Source organism: Pan paniscus, chromosome 9 (genome assembly GCF_029289425.2).
Source record: "Pan paniscus chromosome 9, NHGRI_mPanPan1-v2.0_pri, whole genome shotgun sequence".
Lineage (NCBI taxonomy): Eukaryota > Metazoa > Chordata > Mammalia > Primates > Hominidae > Pan > Pan paniscus.
Window position 1 is genome coordinate 74681615 of NC_073258.2, and position 18407 is coordinate 74700021.

General features: G+C 43.1%; 1 protein-coding gene across 3 annotated transcripts in view; it reads right to left on the reverse strand.

Moving 5' to 3' along the window:
* RAB6A (RAB6A, member RAS oncogene family) overlaps window positions 1-18407 on the reverse strand; it is an 85769-nt gene that overhangs the window by 61870 nt on the left and 5492 nt on the right. The window lies entirely within an intron of this gene.

The window sequence follows — 18407 nt, forward strand, 5'->3', positions numbered from 1 at the left end:
CCTAGGAGTTTGAGGCTGCAGTAAGCTATGATCACGCCACTGCACTCCAGCCTGGGTGACAGAGCAAGACCCTGTTTCTAAAAATCATCATCATTTGAGCTAAATGATAATGAAATCATTATAACATATGGCAAGCACTACCCATAAGAGCCAAAGTGCAGAAACAAGCCAAATGTCCATCAACTAATAAACAAAACGTGGTACACAGATACAATGGGATGAAGTACTGATACTATGCTTCAAAATGAATGAACCTTGAAAACACTACACTAACTGAAAGAGATCAGTCACTAAAGACCACATATTATTGCCGGGCATGGTGGCTCACGCCTGTAATCCCAGCACTTTGGGAGGCCAAGGCGGGTGGATCATGAGGTCAGGAGTTCAAGACCAGCCTGGCCAACATGGTGAAACCCCGTCTCTACTAAAAAAAAAATACAAAAATTAGCTGGGCGTGGTGGTGGGCGCCTGTAATCCCAGCTACTCGGGAGGCTGAGGCAAAGAATTGCTTGAACCCGGGAGGCGGAGGTTGCAGTGAGCCGAGATCACACCATGCACTCCAGCCTGGGCGACAGAGGGAGACTCCATCTCAAAAAAAAAAAAAAAAAAAAAAAAAAAAAGACCACATGTTACTAATATATACTAAAAACCACTAAACTGTATACTTGATACAAGTAAATTATATGATATGTAAACTTTAGCTCCATAAAGTTGTTATAAAAATTTATGCAGGTGATGGTTGTACTAAATGTGAATGTTATTTTTTATTTACTTTTTACTTATTTATTTATTTTTAATAGAGACAAGGTCTCACTAAGTTGCCCAAGCTGGTTTTGAACTCCTGAGCTCAAGCAATCCTCCCACCACGGCCTCCCAAAGTACCAGGATTATAGTCGTGAGGCACCATGCCTAGCCGGTACTACAATGTGAATGTTCTTAATGCCACTGAATTACACACTTAAAAATGGCTAAAATGGTCAGGGACAGTGGCTCTTGCCTGTAATCCCAGATACTTGGGAAGCTGAAACTGGAGGATGCTTGAGGCAAGGAGTCCAAGGCTAGCCAGGCAACACAGCAAAACTCCATCTCCAAAAACATTTAAAAAGAAATTTAGCCAAGCATGGTGGAGTAGACCTGTAGCCCCAGCTACTTGGGAGGTTGAGGCAGGAAGATTCAAGCCCAGGAGTTTGCAACTACTATAAACTGTGATAGTGCCACTGCACTCCAGCCCTGGCAACAGGGTAAGATCCTGTCTCAAAGTAAAAAATAAAATAAATATCCAATATTGAGGCCAGGTGCGGTCACACTTTGGTAGGCCGAGGCAGGCAGATCACTTGAGGTCAGGAGTTTGAGGCCAGCCTGGGCAACATGGCAAAACCCCGTCTCTACTAAAAATACAAAAATTAGCCAGCATAGTGGCACACACCTGTAGTCCCAGTTACTTGAGAGGCTGAGCCCAGATGATTGCTTGAGCCTGGGAGTCGGAGGCTGCGGTGAGCCAAGACTGCGCCACTGCACTCCAGCTTGGGCAACAGAGTGAGACTCCTGTCTCAAAAAACAAAACTAAACTAAACTAAACTAATATTGGGGCTGGGCACGGTGGCTCATGCCTGTAATCCCAGCACTTTGGGAGGCTGAGGTGGGCAGATCACTTGAGGTCAGGAGTTCAAGATCAGCCTGGCCAACATGGTGAAATCCTATCTCTACTAAAAATACAAAAATTAGCCAGGTGTGGTGGCGCATGCCTGTAATTCTAGTACTCAGGATGCTGAGGCACAAGAATCGCTTGAACCTGGGAAGTGGAGGCTGGGAAGTGGAGCCAAGATCACAGCACTGCACTCTGGCCTGGGAGACAGAGCAAGACTGCAAAAAAATAATAATAATAATAATTAAAAAATATATATATATATATATATAAATACTGGAACACCAAAGACAACTAAAAAGTAAACTAAAAAAAAAGGTTGATTAAAAAAAATTTTTTTAAGAGATGGGGTCTCACTATATTGCCCAGGTTGGTCTCGAACTCCTGGGCTCAAGTGATCTTCCCGCCTCAGCCTCCCAAATGCTGGGATGAGTCATGAGCCACCAGTGCACTCAGCCTGATTTTTTATTTTTTATTTTTTTGAATCAGGGTCTTGTTCTGTCTCAGGCTGGAGTGCAGTGACACCAATCATGGCTCACTGCAGTGTCAAGTCCCTGGGCTCAAGAAATCCTGCCACCTCTAAGGTTGATTATTAAAAGTTAGATAAACTAATTATTGGGGCCTCAAGAAAACCGAGGGATATTAATTTAAAAGATAAGTTTTATAAGTGGTAAAGTAAGTCCTCACATAATATACTCTTGAATGATACCTAGGATTCACAGAATCTAAGACTGGTATTTGCATTAAAAAGAGAAGCCTCAGGCCGGGCGCGGTGGCACATGCCTGTAATCCCAGCATTTTGGGAGGCCTAGGCGGGCAGATCACAAAGTCAGGAGATGGAGACCACCACCCTGGCTAACACAGTGAAACCCCATCTCCACTAAAAACACAAAAAATTAGCCTGGCTTGGTGGCACATGCCTGTAGTCCCAGCTACTCAGGAGACTGAGGCAGGAGAATCGCTTGAACCTGGCAGGCAGAGGTTGCAGTGAGCCGAGACTGCGCCACTGCAGTCCAGCCTGGGCAACACAGCGAGACTCTTGTCTCCAAAAAAAAAAAAAGAGAGGCCTCAATTAGTCTACAATCTATAACTATGATAAATTCTGACCTGCTTCATAATTCTTGGTCAATAACATTGGCCAGACAGTATTGAACTAGACCAATTAGATATTTATATTTTTTACTTTTTCCCACCAAAAAAACTATAAAAAATTAATCCGCTATGATAATGGTAGCTTAAATCATATGCTATGATTGTAGTAACAAAGCCAAGCAAAAGACACTATCTAGTCATTGTTCCATCCTGGTAACAAAGACAGTTGAGAAAAGTACCTAGGGATCACAACAGAAAAGCTCAGCTGCAAGCAAACCTCACTGCAGTATCATATCCAAGGGCATCTCACCTAGGTGATGCAATTCTAGAGGAAAACAAAATCAAATAAACCAAGCTAATGCTACTTCAGTGTAACTTACCTAGTCAATAAAACTAAAGTTTAAAAATCTAGTAGCCTTTCTCTAAAAGACCTAAATTGAATCAAGAATTTTTTTTTCTCCTAAAGTTAATTTTAAAAAAAAAAAACTAGCTGGCCAGGAGCAGCGGCTCACGCCGGTAATCCCAGCACTTTGGGAGGCCAAGGCAGGCGGATCACCTGAGGTCAGGAGTTTGAGACTAACCTGGCCAACATGGTGAAACCCCGTCTCTACTAAAAATACAAAATTGGCCAGGCATGATGGCATGCGCCTGTAATCCAGCTACTCGGGGGCGCTGAGGCAGGACAATCGCTTAAACCTGGGAGGCAGAGGTTGCAGTGAGCCGAGATCACGCCACTGCACTCCAGCCTGGGCAACAGAGTGAGACTCTGTCTTTAAAAAAAAAAACAACAAAAAAAAACTACACTACACCTGTACAGTCGTATTTAAAAATGGAGAGAATGAATGTGGTTGTATAGAAAATTTGTTAAAATAAGTAATTTCACATCTATGGCTCAAAAGTTGTTTTTAATAAAAGTGGTTTCTCCACAATAATATTTATTAGATCTATAGTATGAGTTTCCAGCATGATGAAATAGAGACATCCAAAGTAAAAACAAAAAATATTTACCTGACAAAACAAAATATACTCCTTCCCCCCACCCCCCAACAGAGTCTTGCTCTGTCGCCCAGGCTGGAATGCAGTGGCGCAATCTCGGCTCACTGCAAGCTCCACCTCCCGGGTTCACGCCATTCTCCTGCCTCAGCCTCCGGAGTAGCTGGGACTACAGGCACCTACCACCACGCCCGGCTAATTTTTTGTATTTTTAGTAGAGATGGGGTTTCACCGTGTTAGCCAGGATGTTCTCGATCTCCTGACCTGGTGATCCACCCACCTCGGCCTCCCAAAGTGCTCTGGGATTACAGGCGTGAGCCACCGCGCCTGACCCTTTTTTTTTTTTTTTTTTTTGGAGTGCAATGGCGCCATCTTGGCCCACTGCAACCTCCGACTCCCGGGTTCAAGTGATTTTCCTGCCTCAGCCTCCCAAGCAGCTGGGATTACAGGTGCATGCCACCACGCCTGGCTAATTTTTTGTATTTTTAGTAGAGACGGGGTTTCACCATGTTGGCCAGGCTGGTCTTGAACTCCTGACCTAAGGTGATCCACCCACCTCGGCCTCCCAAAGTGCTGACATTACAGGCGTGAGCCACCGTGCCTGGCCCAAAATATACTCTTACCATATGATCCAGCGACCATGCTCCTTGGTATCTACCCAAAAGAGCTGAAAACATGTCCACACAAAAATCTGCACAAGAAAAAAAAAAAAGGACGTACATGTATGTTTACAGCGGCTTTTTATTAGTAACTGGCAAAACTTGAAAGCAACCAAAATGTCCTTCAGTAGGTGAATGGATAAACAAACTGTGGTATATCCACACAATTGAGTATTATTCAGCACCAAAAAGAAATAAGCTATCAAATCATAGAAAGACATGCCAGAACCTAATGTGAACTATTAAATGAAAATATTCTATCTCGAAAGGAATGCATACATGATCCAACTACATAATATTCTGGAAAAGACAAAACTGAAGAGACAGTAAAACATCAGTGTTTGCTAGAGGTTGGGAGTGGGGAGAAGTAGACAGAGCAGAGGATGTTTAGAGAAGTGAAAATATTCCATATAATACTATAATGGTAGATACATGTCACTATGTATTTGTCCAAACCCAAAGAATATACAACACCAAGAATAAATTCTAATGCAAGCAATGAACTTTGGGTAATTAATGATGTGTCAGTGTCAGTTCATTGACTGACTAATGTACCATTCTAGCAGGGGATGTTGATTATGGGGGAGATTAATGCATGTGTGGAGGCAGGAGATATATAGGAAATATCAGTAAGTGCCTCTCAATTTTGCTGTGAACCTAAAACTGATCTAAAAAATTAAATCTTAAAAAATTTCATTTCATTTTAATTTTTTATTTCTTTTAGACAAGAAGGGAATGTGATTTAAAAAGAAAAACAAAATTAAAAAAGAAAAAAATAAAATAGGCTGGGCATGGTGGCTCATGCCTGTAATTCCAGCACGTTGGGAGGCTGAGGCAGGTGGATTACTTGAGGTCAGAGGTTCAAGACCAGCCTGGTCAATATGGTGAAACCCTGTCTCTACTAAAAATACAAAAATTAGCTGGGTGTAGTGGTGGGCACCTGTAACCCCAGCTACTTGGGAGGCTGAGGCAGGAGAATTGCTTGAACCCAGGAGGCAGAGGTTGCAGTGAGCCGAGATTGTGCCACTGCACTCCAGCCTGGGCGACAGAGCGAGACTCTGTCTCAAAAATAAATAAATAAATAAATAATAATAAAACAAAACAGAAACAGGGTCTGGTAATGGCTGCCCAGCCTTGTCTCAAACTCCTGGATTCAAGTGATCCTCTCGCCTAAGCTTCCCAAAGTGCTGGGATTACAGGCGTGACCCACCACACGTAGACAAAAAAACTTGTTTAACTACATAAAAGCTGCAGATAAGAAAGATACATAATGGTAAAGACAGACTACTGATTACTCTTATCAAAGAAAAATGGGCCGGGCGTGGTGGCTCACGCCTGTAATCCCAACACACTGGGAGGCTGAGGCAGGTGGATCACCTGAGGTCAGGAGTTCAAGAACAGCCTGACCAACACGGAGAAACCCCGTCGCTACTAAAAATACAAAATTAGCTGGGCATGGTAGCACATGCCTATAATCCCAGTACTTGGGAGGCTGAGGCAGGAGAATCGCTTGAACTCGGGAGGTGGAGGTTGCAGTGAATCGAGATCGCCCCATTGACTCCAGCCTGGGCAACAAGAGTGAAAATCTGTCTCAAAAAAAAAGTAAACAAATACATCAATGCTCAAATGGCTATTTCTCACTTCAATCCAAAACTATTAAATGCTAGGAAATAAGGAGGTTGGGGGATAAGAATGCAAAAACAAATACGAGCAAAGCCCTGACCTGAAAGGAGCTTACAATCCACTGAAGAAAACAAATATGCACACATACAAGAGAGTGAACAAGATAAGAAAGCACTGTAAGGCCAAGCACGGTGGCTCACGCCTGTAATCCCAGCACTTTGGGAGGCCAAGACGGGCAGATCACTCAGGAGTTTGAGACCAGCCTGGGCAGCATAGTGAAACCCCATCTCTACTAAAAATACACACACAAAAAAAAATTAGCCAGATCTTGTGGTGGGCACCTGTAATCCCAGCTACTCCAGAGGCTGAGGCAGGAGAACTACTTGAACCTGGGAGGCGGAGGGTGCAATGACCCAAGATTGCGCCACCGCACTCCAGCCTGATCAACAGAGCAAAACTGTCTCAAAAAAAAAAGAGAGAGAGAGAAAAGAAAGAAAGAAAGCACTGTGCAGTGTCCAACCTCCATACTAGCAGAGGTATCCTTCTTCAATTTATAAAACATTGCAGGGGTCCCCAGTATCTGTAAGATAATGTTAAACTTTTAGCAGGTCATCAAGGACCTTTATGTCAAACTTGAGTTTGAAGCCACGTGTGGTGGTGTGTGCCTGTAGTCCCAACTACTCAAGAGTATCAGGTGGGAGGATCACTTGAGCCCAGGAGACTGAGGCTTCAGTGAGCCAGGATCACTGCAGCCTGGGCAACATGGCGAGATCCTGTCTCAGAAAAAAACCACCAACCAAAAAAAAACACTTAATTCTGAGCCTAGCCTCCAGTCTCATCTCACACCTTTAACAAACATAAACCTCATCTGCCAATTACAGAAGGCTATTCATTATTCTCCAAGCATACCATGTACTTTAGAGGCTCTGAACCCTTGCTCACGTAACACAATTTTGTGAAACTTTTCTTTCCTGGTTACATTATTAGCTCATAAAATTGATATCAGATATGGTTCTGCCTGAAGGAAAAAAAACTAAATTATCTTTCTAAATTACTTTCAGCCTAAGATTGCATCTCTCTAAGAATTTTAGATCAGCCAGGTGCCGTGGCTCATGCCTGCAATCCCAGCACTTTGAGAGGCTGAGGCAGGGTGATCACTTGAGCCCAAAAGTTCAACATGGACAACATGGCAAGACCCTATCTCTACAAAAAATTTTAAACTGGACGGGCGCAGTGGCTCACGCCTGTAATCTCAGCACTTTGGGAGGCTGAGGCGGGTGGATCACGAGGTCAAGAGATGGAGGCCATCCTGGTTAACACAGTGAAACCCTGTCTCTACTAAAAATACAAAAAATTAGCCGGGCATGGTGGCGGGCGCCTGTAGTCCCAGCTACTCGGGAGGCTGAGGCAGGAGAATGGCGTGAACTCGGGAGGTGGAGGTTGCAGTGAGCCGAGATCGCACCAATGCACTCCAGCCTGGGTGACAGAGGGAGACTCTATCTCAAAAAAAAAAAAAAAAAAAAAAAAAATTTAAATTAGCCACATGTAGTAGCACATGCTTGTGGTCCCAGCTACTCAGGAGGCTGAGGGAGGAGGATCACTTGAGCCCAGGAGGTCAAGGCTGTAGCATACTGTGATGACACCACTGCACTCCAGCCTGGGCAACAGAGTGAGACCCTGTCTCCAAAAAAAAAACAAAAAAGAATTTTAGATGGCAGCAGGACTTTTATTTTACTCCTACAACAAAGTCAACATACTTTTATAATTGTATCATAAGGACAAAAAGAGAAATCAAAATAGTTTAAACTCTAAAAGAATATTCCAGTGGAAAGTTCAAAATAAGTACTGGGGCTGGGCGCGGTGGCTTACGCCTGTAATCCCAACACTTTGGGAGGCCGAGGTGGGCAGGTCATGAGGTCAAGAGATCGAGACCATCCTGGCCAACATGGTGAAACCCCATCTCTACTAAAAATACAAAAATCAGCTGGGCATGGTGACGCACACCTGTAGTCCCAGCTACTCAGGAAGCTGAGGCAGGAGAATCACTTGAACCCGGGAGGTGGAAGTTGCAGTGAGCCGAGATCGCGCCACTGCACTCCAGCCTGGCGACAGAGCGAGAATCCATCTCAAAAGAAAAAAAAAAAAAAAGAGTAAAGAGTACTGGCATAAGACTGACTACTAGCACAAGACTCACTTTATCAGCATTATTTCACTCAAACACTTAAGTGTAGAAATTTTAAATAAAGCATGATCCATCTTTTCTTATGGGAAAAAATAGGAAAAATTGGTAATATAATAAACACATTAACACTATCTCAAAGTATCTTGTTAATGCATTTATTTACTAGTTTACCTCTCTCAACTACACACGATAAAATAAGAAACAAGAACTGTATTTTTCTTGTTCATAGCTGTATACTCAGAGAGTCAGTTTCTGCCTGGCACTGAATGAATTAATTAACCAATGGAGAGAAACTTCACCAAGTAGACTTCATTCAGTACTTTAGGCAGTTAATGTGGTCCAGAGTTTGGCCTAAAACAACTTTGCATTCTTAGAAAAATGAAAGTGGATACAACTCACAGAGACATAAAATTAACCTTAAGAAATAGAGATACAGGCCAGGTGCAATGACTAACGCCTATAATCCCAGTACTTTGGGAGGCTGAAGCAGGTGGATCACTTGAGGTCGGGAGTTCGAGACTAGCCTGACCAACATGGTGAAACCTTGTCTCTATTAAAAATACAAAAATGAGATGGGTGGATCATCTGAGGTCAGGAGTTTGAGACCAGGCTGGCCAACATGGTGAAACCCTGTCTCTACTAAAAATATAAAAACTTAGTCAGGCATGGTGGCGTGTGCCTGTAATCCCAGCTACCCAGGAGGCTGAGACAGGAAAACTGCTCGAACCCGGGAGGCAGAAGTTGCAGTGAGCCAAGATCACTCCACTGGACTCCAGCCTGGGTGACAGAGTGAAACTCCATCTCAAAAAAAATAAAAATATTAGCAGGGCATGGTGGTGGCATGCGCCTGTAGTCCCAGCTACTCAGGAGGCTGAGGCACAAGAATCGCTTAAACCCTGGAGGCAAAGGTTGCAGTGAGCCGAGACTGCGCCACTGCACTCCAGCCTGGGCGAGAGTGAGATTCCATCTCAAAAAAAAAAAGAAAGAAAGAAACAGAGATACAAAACAATGAAGATCAGTCAAGTGCAGAGGTCGCACCAGTAGTCCCAGCTAACTACTCAGGAGGCTGAGGTGAGAGGATCACTTGAGCCCAGGGAGATAAAGAGCAGCCTGGCCAACAGAGACCCCATCAATTTAAAAGAAAAAAAAAAAAGCTGTTGTAAGCTAAAGAGAAAAGAAAAAAAGTCAAATTTTCTAATTTATAGTAAGAAATAACTTTTGTAAGAATGAGAATATTCATCAATTTTTCTCATTCAAGCTGTATATTTATGATTTATATGCTTCTATGTATACTACATATCAATCAAACATTTTCTCTATACACACACAAAAAATAGCCAGGCACAGTGGCACATGCCTGTAGTCCCAACTACTAGGGAAATTGAGGCAGAAGAAACACTTGAGCCCAGGGGTTCAAAGTCAGTGTGCTATGATTGTGCCACTACACTCCAGCCTAGGTGACAGAGTGAGACTCTGTCTCTTAAAAAAAAACCAGCACTTTGGGAGGCCAAGGCAGGAGGATCAATTGAGCACAGGAGTTCAAAACCAGCCTGGCAACACAGCAAGACCTCATCTCTGCTAAAAATAAAAAAATTTAGCTGGGGATGGTGGTACACACCTGTATTCCCAGCTACGGTGAGAGGATTGCCTAAGCCCAGGAGACTGAGGCTGCAGTGAGCAGTGATCACACTACCAACACACTCCAACCAGGGAGATGTAGCAAAACTCTGCCTCGAAATAAATTAAAAAAAAAAAAAAAAAAAAAATTGAGTTGTAGAACCAGACTACTGGGTTGAAATCCCAGCTTGCCTACTTACTAACCACGCAACCATAAGACAAGTTAGTTAATCTCTCTGTGCCTCAATTTCCTCATGGTAAAATCAGAATAACAGTAGTACATGTAGTAGGACTGTTTGTTGTTGTTGTTGTTTTTGAGTCTCGCTCTGTCACTCAGGCTGGAGTGTGGTGGTGCAATCTCGGCACACTGCAACCTCTGCCTCCCGGGTTCAAGCGTTTCGGCCTCCCAAAGTGCTGGGATTACAGACGTGAGCCACCGCAACCAGCCATACGACTGTTTTAACATTCTATTTGGAAATTTTTTTGGCTTATAGAAAAGTTATAAAAATAGTACAGAGAATTTCAGTACACCTTTTACCTGGCTTCCTCTAAGATAAAATCTTTCTTTTTTTTTTTTTCTGAGACGAAGTCTTGCTCTGTCGCCCAGGCTGGAGTGCAGTGGTGCGATCTCGGCTCACTGCAATCTCCACCTCCCAGGTTCAAGCAATTCTCCTGCCTCAGCCTCCATAGCTGGGATTACAGGCACCCACCAGCATGCCCAGCAACTCTTTGCATTTTTAGTAGAGACCATGTTGGCCAGGCTGGTCTCGAACTCCTGACCTTGTGATCGCCCCCCCCCACCCCCCGCCCCCTCGGCCTCCCAAAGTGCTGGGAATTACAGCTGTGAGACACCATGCCCGGCCAGCCTCTAAGATAAAATCTTACATAACCACAGCACAATTATCAAAACTAAGAAATTAACAGTGATATAATGTTATTAACTAAACTATGTAACTTATTTAGAATTTCATCCATTTTTCTAATGCCCTTTTTCTGTTCCAAGATGTCATCCAGGATCCCACATTGCATTTAGTTGTCATGTCTCCTTGGTCTCCTCTGATATGTGAGATTTTCCCCATTTTCCCTTGTTTTCATGACATGGACACTTTCAAATAATACTGGTCAGTTGTTTCATGTAATGTTCCTCAATTTGGATTTGTCTGATGTTTTCTCATGATTAGACAGAGGCCATGCATTCTTGGCAAAACTACCACAGAACTGATGTGCCTTTCTCAGTGCATTATAACAGAGGATACATAATGGCTCATTATCTTATTCCTAACGATGTTAACCTTAATCACTTGGTTATTGGTGGTGTCTACAGTGTTTCTTCACCCTAAAGTTAATGTTTTTCCCTTTGTAAATAATAACTATTGGGGAAGATACTTTGAGATGATGCAAACATTGTGTTCTCAAACTTTTGCCCACCAATTTTAAAATTCATCAAAGGGATCTTACCTGCAGCAGTTATTACTGTGGTATTCTAATGGTGATTTTTAAATTTACCTCATTCTGTCTGTATTTGTTAATTGGAATTCTTTTAAAGGAAGAGCTGTCACTTCTTTAGATTATGAACTCATGGATATTTTAATTCTCTAATATAGAGATCCTGAAATATTAAGCTCAAAAACGTGTAAAGGAATGAACAGTATCCCAAAAATAAAGGCCTCTATGAGCAATTATATATATAAATGTCAAGAATATTTCAATAAGGAGGTCTTCCTCTTTGAGCAGCCATAGCAAAATAGTTACAATACGACATGTGGAGTTTGCTTTAAAATAACCCACTTTTCCCAAGAGTTCAAGGTTACAGTGAGCTATGGCTGCACCACTGGAATCCAGCCTAGGTGACAGAGTGAGACCTTGTCTCTAAAAAATAAATAGATACATAAAATAACCCACTTTGGTACAGAGGTTGGGAATGCTATATAGATGAAAAAAGATTAAGATACGAGTTAATAATTATTAAAGCTATGTAACAGCTAACAGGGGCTCCTGATGCTAGTCTCCGTATTTTTTTATACATTTTAATTTTTCCATAATGAAGAGTCAAAAAATATTTTAAGGACCCCAAAACACAGTATTTAGTTAAATCACAAGTTCACTTTTCAAATATGCCATTTATACCTGTTGTCTATTTCTGAATCCTCCTTCATCCCCCCAAAATTCTACCAAAACTAACTTTAAAAAATTATGGATTAGGCTGGTCGCAGTGGCTTACGCCTGTAATTCCAACACTTTGGAAGGCCGAGGTGGGCAGATCAATTGAGGTCAGGAGTTCGAGACCAGCCTGGCCAATATGATGACACCCTGTCTCTACTAAAAATAAAAAAATTAACCAGGCGTGGCAGCATACGCCTGTAATCCCAACTACTTGGGAGGCTGAGGCACAAGAATCTCTTGAACCCGGAAGGCAAAGCTTGCAGTGAGCCGAGATCACGACACTGCACTCCAGCCTCGACAACAGACAAAGACTCTATCTTAAGGAAAAAAAAAAGAAATGTGGTATACATCTACCATGGAATACTACTCAGCCATAAAAAGGAACGAAGTAATGGCATTTGCAGCAACTTGGATGGAGTTGGAGACCATTATTCTAAGTGAAGTAACTCAGGAATGGAAAATCAAACATCGTGTGTTCTCATTTATATAAGCGGGAGTTAAGCTATGAGAACACAAAGGAAAAACAATGAGATAATGGACTTTGGGGACTCAAAGGGAAGTGGGAGAGGGATAAAAGATTACATACACACTGGGTAGAGTGTACACTGCTCGGGTGATGGGTGCACCAAAATCTCATAAATCACCACTAAAGAACTCTTCCATGCAACCAAACACCCACCACCTGTTCCCCGAAAACTACTGAAAAATAAAAGTTGTACAGTATACAACTTAATGACAATTTAAGAAACCAAACTAGGGTGGGCTCAGTGGCTCATGACTGTAATCTCAGCCTTTTGGGAGGCCGAGGCCAGAGGATCGCTCGAGGCCAGAGCATTGCTCAAGGCCAGGAGTTTGAGACCACCCTGGTCAACAAAGCAAGATCTATCTCTATGAAAAAACTTAAAAATTAGCCAGGTGTGTTGGTATGTGCCTATAGTCCTAGCTACTCGGGAGGCTAAGCCAGGAAGACTGCTTAAGCCAGGAGTTTGAGGATGCAGTGAGCTATGATCACACCGCTACTCTCCAGCCTGGGTAACAGAGCAAGACCCTGACTGTAAGAAAAAAACAAACTGGCAGGGTATGGTGTCATATGCCTGTAGTCCCAGCTACTCGGGAGGCTGAGGCAGGAGAATCACTTGAGCTCAGGAGTTCAAGGCCAGCCTGGGCAACATAGCGAGATCTTACCTCTAATTACAACATTTTTAACACAAATTTTAAAAAAATTTTTTAAAAAAATCTGCCTTATAATAACAGGTAAAGATGAGTGTTAGAAGTAAGTGAGAGATATGAAGGTAGAAGTCAGACCATGAAAGGGTTTAACTTAGACAAGAGAGTTTGGATTTCATCTCAAAAGTAAAGTTTGTCGGGATGTTTTGGCAAGGTTTAGTCAATCTCACAATGGACAGGATAACAAGGAGGTTTATTTAGTACTTATTAATTTTAAAAATCATAAAATATTTGTCCTTTTGTGACTGCCTTATTTCACTTAGCATAACGTCCTCAAAGTTCATCCACATTGTAGCATGTGTCAGATTTCCTTCCCTTTTATTTTTTTTCTTTTGAGACAGAGTCGCACTCTGTTACCCAGGCTGGAGTGCAGTGGCATGATGTCAGCTCACTGCAAACTCCACCTCCCAGTTCAAGGTTCAAGCAATTCTCGTGCCTCAGTCTCCAGGGCAGCTGGGATTATAGGCACGTGCCACCGCGCCCAGCAAATTTTTGTATTTTTAGTAGTGGCGGGGGGGGGGGGGGTTCTCCATGTTGGCCAAGCTGGTCTCAAGCTCCTGGCCTCAAGTGATCCTCATGCCTTGGCCTCCCAAACTGTTGGGATTACAGGCATGAGCCCCCACACCAGGCCTTTTTAAGGCTAATATTCCATTGTATGCATGTGTCACATATTGTTTATTAATTCATCTGTGGATGGATACTTGTTTGCCTCTACCTTTGGCTACTATGAATAATGCTACTATGAGTATGGGGGTAAATAAGTTGGTTTTAATTTTATAGAATGTACTTTTTTTTTGAGGCAGGGTCTTGCTCTGTCTCCCAGGCTAGAGTGAGGTGACACAATCAAGACTCACAGTAGCCTCAACCTCCTATGCTCAAGCCAGCCTCCCAAGTAGCTGGGACTACAGGCATGTGCCACCACACCTGGTGAATTTTTTTAATTTTTTGTAAAGATAGGGTCTCACTATGTTGCCCAGGCTGGTCTCGAACTCCTGGCCTCAAGCAATCCTCCTGCCTTAGTGTCCCAAAGTGCTGGGATTACAGGTGTGAGTCACCATGCCCCCCGGCCAAAGTGTACTTTTAAAAAAGAAAAGAGTCAGGCTCAGTGGCCTGACTCTATAGTCCCAGCTACTCAGGAGGCTGAGGCAGGAGGATCACTTGAGCCCAGGAGTTCAGGGCTGTAGTACGCTATAATCATGCCTGTGAATGGACTGCACTCCAGCCTGAGCAACACAGAGAGACCCTGTCTCAAAAAACAAACCAACTAACCAACCCTAAGCAAGTATTAAGTGTTGGTTCTCGGAAAATCTGAATCATCCAAGTTAGAAGGTAGAAAGCAAATGGAAAAGTAGTAATTGACCTAATAGACTCAATAATGATCAATTTTAAACCGACAATGGGGAAAGCTGAGAAAGCTGATTTGGACCACAGAACCCCCATTGACTTAGGAATTGTCTGGGCCAAGTACATCTAGAAATAAAGGTAAAGATGGAGCTAAAAACAGAAGGAAGGGATGAAAGTCTATTTAACAAGTAGATTAACACTCTCTTCTATTCCCTCTTCTGTTCAACACAGCTGAAAATTAGAAGATAATGCTGCTGAGAAAGAAAAACAGGGTTTCTGTACTAGGGATTACAAGGTACAGCTGAGGGATAGAGTACAAACAATATTAAAAGCAAGGAGACTAAATGCATTTACTGTATGTTATGACTTCAAACCCTCTCTCCATTCACCTCCAAGAACACTGACAACCAAGATTCTCTCCAGCAGTGCACTGAGTAATTCTTCTTCAGGGAATCTGACCAGCAAAAAGACTTAAAGACCTAACATCAGAGACTCCCAAAAAGGAACTCAGCAAGATCATTCTGCAGTAAAGACCCACAAACCCACACAAGAGCGTAAAAAAAAACCAAAAACACAACTATCAGTGCTCACCTCTTAAATAGAAGCAAATAGCCAAGAAACACTAGTTTTTTGAGGACCACATCAAACAGGAAATAGAGAAACTAAAACAAGCAGAGATGAAAAACAATTTACAAAAACTAAATATGCAGGAAGAAAAAAGTCATGTATCTTATTAACATCTTCAAAATGACAAGAAAAGGTAAAAATGGGGAATTAAAAAGATGCTACAGAAGGCTGGGTGTGGTGACTCCCACCTGTAATCCCAGCACTTTGGGAGGCCAAGGGGGCAGATCACTGAAGGTCAAGAGTTCAAGACCAGTCTGACAAACAGTGAAATCACGTCTCTACTAAAAATACAAAAATTAGCCAGGCATGGTGGCAGATGCCTGTAATCTCAGCTACTCAGGAGACTGAGGTATGAGAATCGTTTGAACCTGGGAGGTAGAGGTTGGAGTAAGCCAAGATTGCACCATTGCACTCCAGCCGGGGTGACAGGGCAAGATTCTGTCTCAAAAAAACAAAAACACAGATGCTACAGAAAAGGAACATTCAGAAGATGAACAAAAACACTCTTTGAAATTAAAATGATAAGAACTGGCACGGTGGCTCATGCCTGTAATCCTAGCACTCTGGGAGACCGAGGCCGGGCAGATCGCATGAGCTCAGGAATTCGAGATGAGCCTGGGCAACATGGCAAAATGCCATCTCTACCAAAAATACAAAAAATAGCTGGCCTTGGTGGCGCATGCTTGTGGTTCCAGCTACTCAAGAGGCTGAGGTGGGAGGATCACTTGAGCCTGGAAGGCACAGGTTGTGATGAGCTGAGATTGCACCACTGCACTCAAGCCTGGGTGACAGAGTAAGACTCCAGCTCAAAAAAAAAGAAAAAAAAAAAAAGAAAAATGATGGCAGAAAAAAATAATAAAAAAATGGAAGAAAGTTGAGAAAAATCTTATGAGAATTAAAACAGAAGCCTAAGGAAATGGAAGAGACCAGATGAAATAAAATCAGGAAGTCTAATAAAAAGCCAGGTGAGGTGGTGCATGCCTGTAATTCCAGAGTCAGGAGCTTGAGGCGGGAATCACTTGAGGCCAGGAGTTGGAAAGCAGCCTGGCAACACAGCAAGACCTCGTTTGCTGAAAAAAAATTTTTTAATCAGCCGAGCGCAATGGCAAATGCCTCTAATCCCAACAGCTCCAGAGGCTGAGGTGGGAGGATCACTTGAGCCCAGGAGCTCGTGGCTGCAGTGAGCTATAATGGCACCACTGTACTGCAGCCTGAGTGAGACAGCAAGGAGTTCAAGACTAACCTGGCCAACATGGCCAGTCACTGCAACCTCTGCCTCCCGGGCTCAAGTGACTCTCCTGCCTCAGCCTCCTGAGATGGGATTACAGATGCACGCCATCATGCCCAGCTAATTTTTTGTATTTTAGTAGAGACAGGGTTTCACCATGTTGGCCAGGCTAGTCTCCAACTCCAGACCTCGCCGGGCACAGTGGCTCATGCCTGTAATCCCAGCACTTTGGGAGGCCGAGGCAGGCAGATCACGAGGTCAGGAGATCGAGACCATCCTGGCTAACACGGTGAAACCCCGTCTCTACTAAAAGTACAAAAAATTAGCCGGGCATGGTGGCGGGCGCCTGTAGTCCCAGCTACTCCGGAGGCTGAGGCAGGAGAATGGCATGAACCCGGGAGGCAGAGCTTGCAGTGAGCCGAGATTGCGCCACTGCACACCAGCCTGGGCGACTGAGCGAGATTCCGTCTGAAATAAAACAAAAAAACAAAAAAACTCCAGACCTCAAGTGATCTGCCCACCTAGGCCTCCCAAAGTGCTGGGATTACAGGCGTGAGCCACCACGCCCAGCCTTAGCTCTACTTTTAAAAGCAGTGGCACTCATCATGCTATATTGTATTAAGTATTGTGTATTTCTTCCCTGATAAAATGTAAATTCCTTAAAAGTAAGCACTACCAAACCACCTGACACTGTAGCAATTTTCAATAAACATTTGTTAAATTAAAACACTTTCTGAGCACTTCTCATGTGCCCAGCACTCTTCTAAATGTTTTGCATTATTTGACTAGTTTACATGTCACAATAACTCTATGACAGGTCTATTATCTTTATGTTATAGATAAGGAAAAATGGGGCTTAAAGACATGTTGAGTAATCTGCCAAAGGTCAGTAGCCACTGCTAAAACATGAAACCTAGACTCTTACTCTCCATCTCTACCAGTCCTCTAGTGCTCTAAATCATTAACTGTATGTACCATTTAGTTTTAAGGCTTCAGAATAAGATATGAAAAACTGGCAACATTATAACAGGAGATACAATTGACTTGATATTACCTAACCCAGCAGTTTACAAAGAGTGGTCCACTGACCCCTTAGGACCTCCCAAGACCTTTGGGGAGGTCCACAAACTCCTGGATGTCAAAACCATTTTCATAAGATTAAGATGTTATTTGAATTTTTCACTTACTCTCTTGAAATGTATTGTGGAGTTTCCCAGTGCCTATATGATGTGTAATATTACAGGATTGAATGCATAAGCAGCTATGCAAATCCAATTGTCCTCTATTAAGTCAGACATTAAAGAGATTTGCAAATATGTAAAACAATGTCACTCTCACTAAATATCTGTTTGGAAAATAGTTCTTTTTCATTTCAGAAATGATGTTAACATGAAGGATGGGCACAGTGGCTCATGCCTGTAATCCCAGCACTTTGGGAGACCAAGGCAAGCAGGTCACTTGAGGCCAGGAGTTTGAGACCAGCCTGGCCAATATAGCAAAACCCTCTCTCTACTAAAAAGTCAAAAATTTAGCCAGGCATGGTGGCATGTACCTGTGGTCCCAGCTATTCGGGAGGCTGAGGCATGAGAATCGCGAACCCGGGAGGCACTCACTCCATCCTGGGCGACAGAGGGATGCAGTCAAAAAAAAGGGTATTAACATGCAATGGGTTTACTATTATTTTTTTTTTGAGATGGAGTTTTGCTCTTGTTGCCCAGGCTGGAGTGCAATGGCGTGATCTTGGCTCACTGCAACCTCCGCCTCCCGGGTTCAAGCGACTCTCCTGCCTCAGCCTCCTGAGTAGCTGGCACTACCACTGGCACCGTCCACCACCATGCCAGGCTAATTTCTTTGTATTTTTAGTAGAGACGGGGTTTCACCATATTGGCCAGGTTGGTCTCAAACTTCTGACCTCAAGTGATCCGCCTGCCTCGGCCTCTCAAAATGCTGGGATTACAAGCATGAGCCACCACGCTCGGCCCTATTATTTTTTAACATATTAAATAT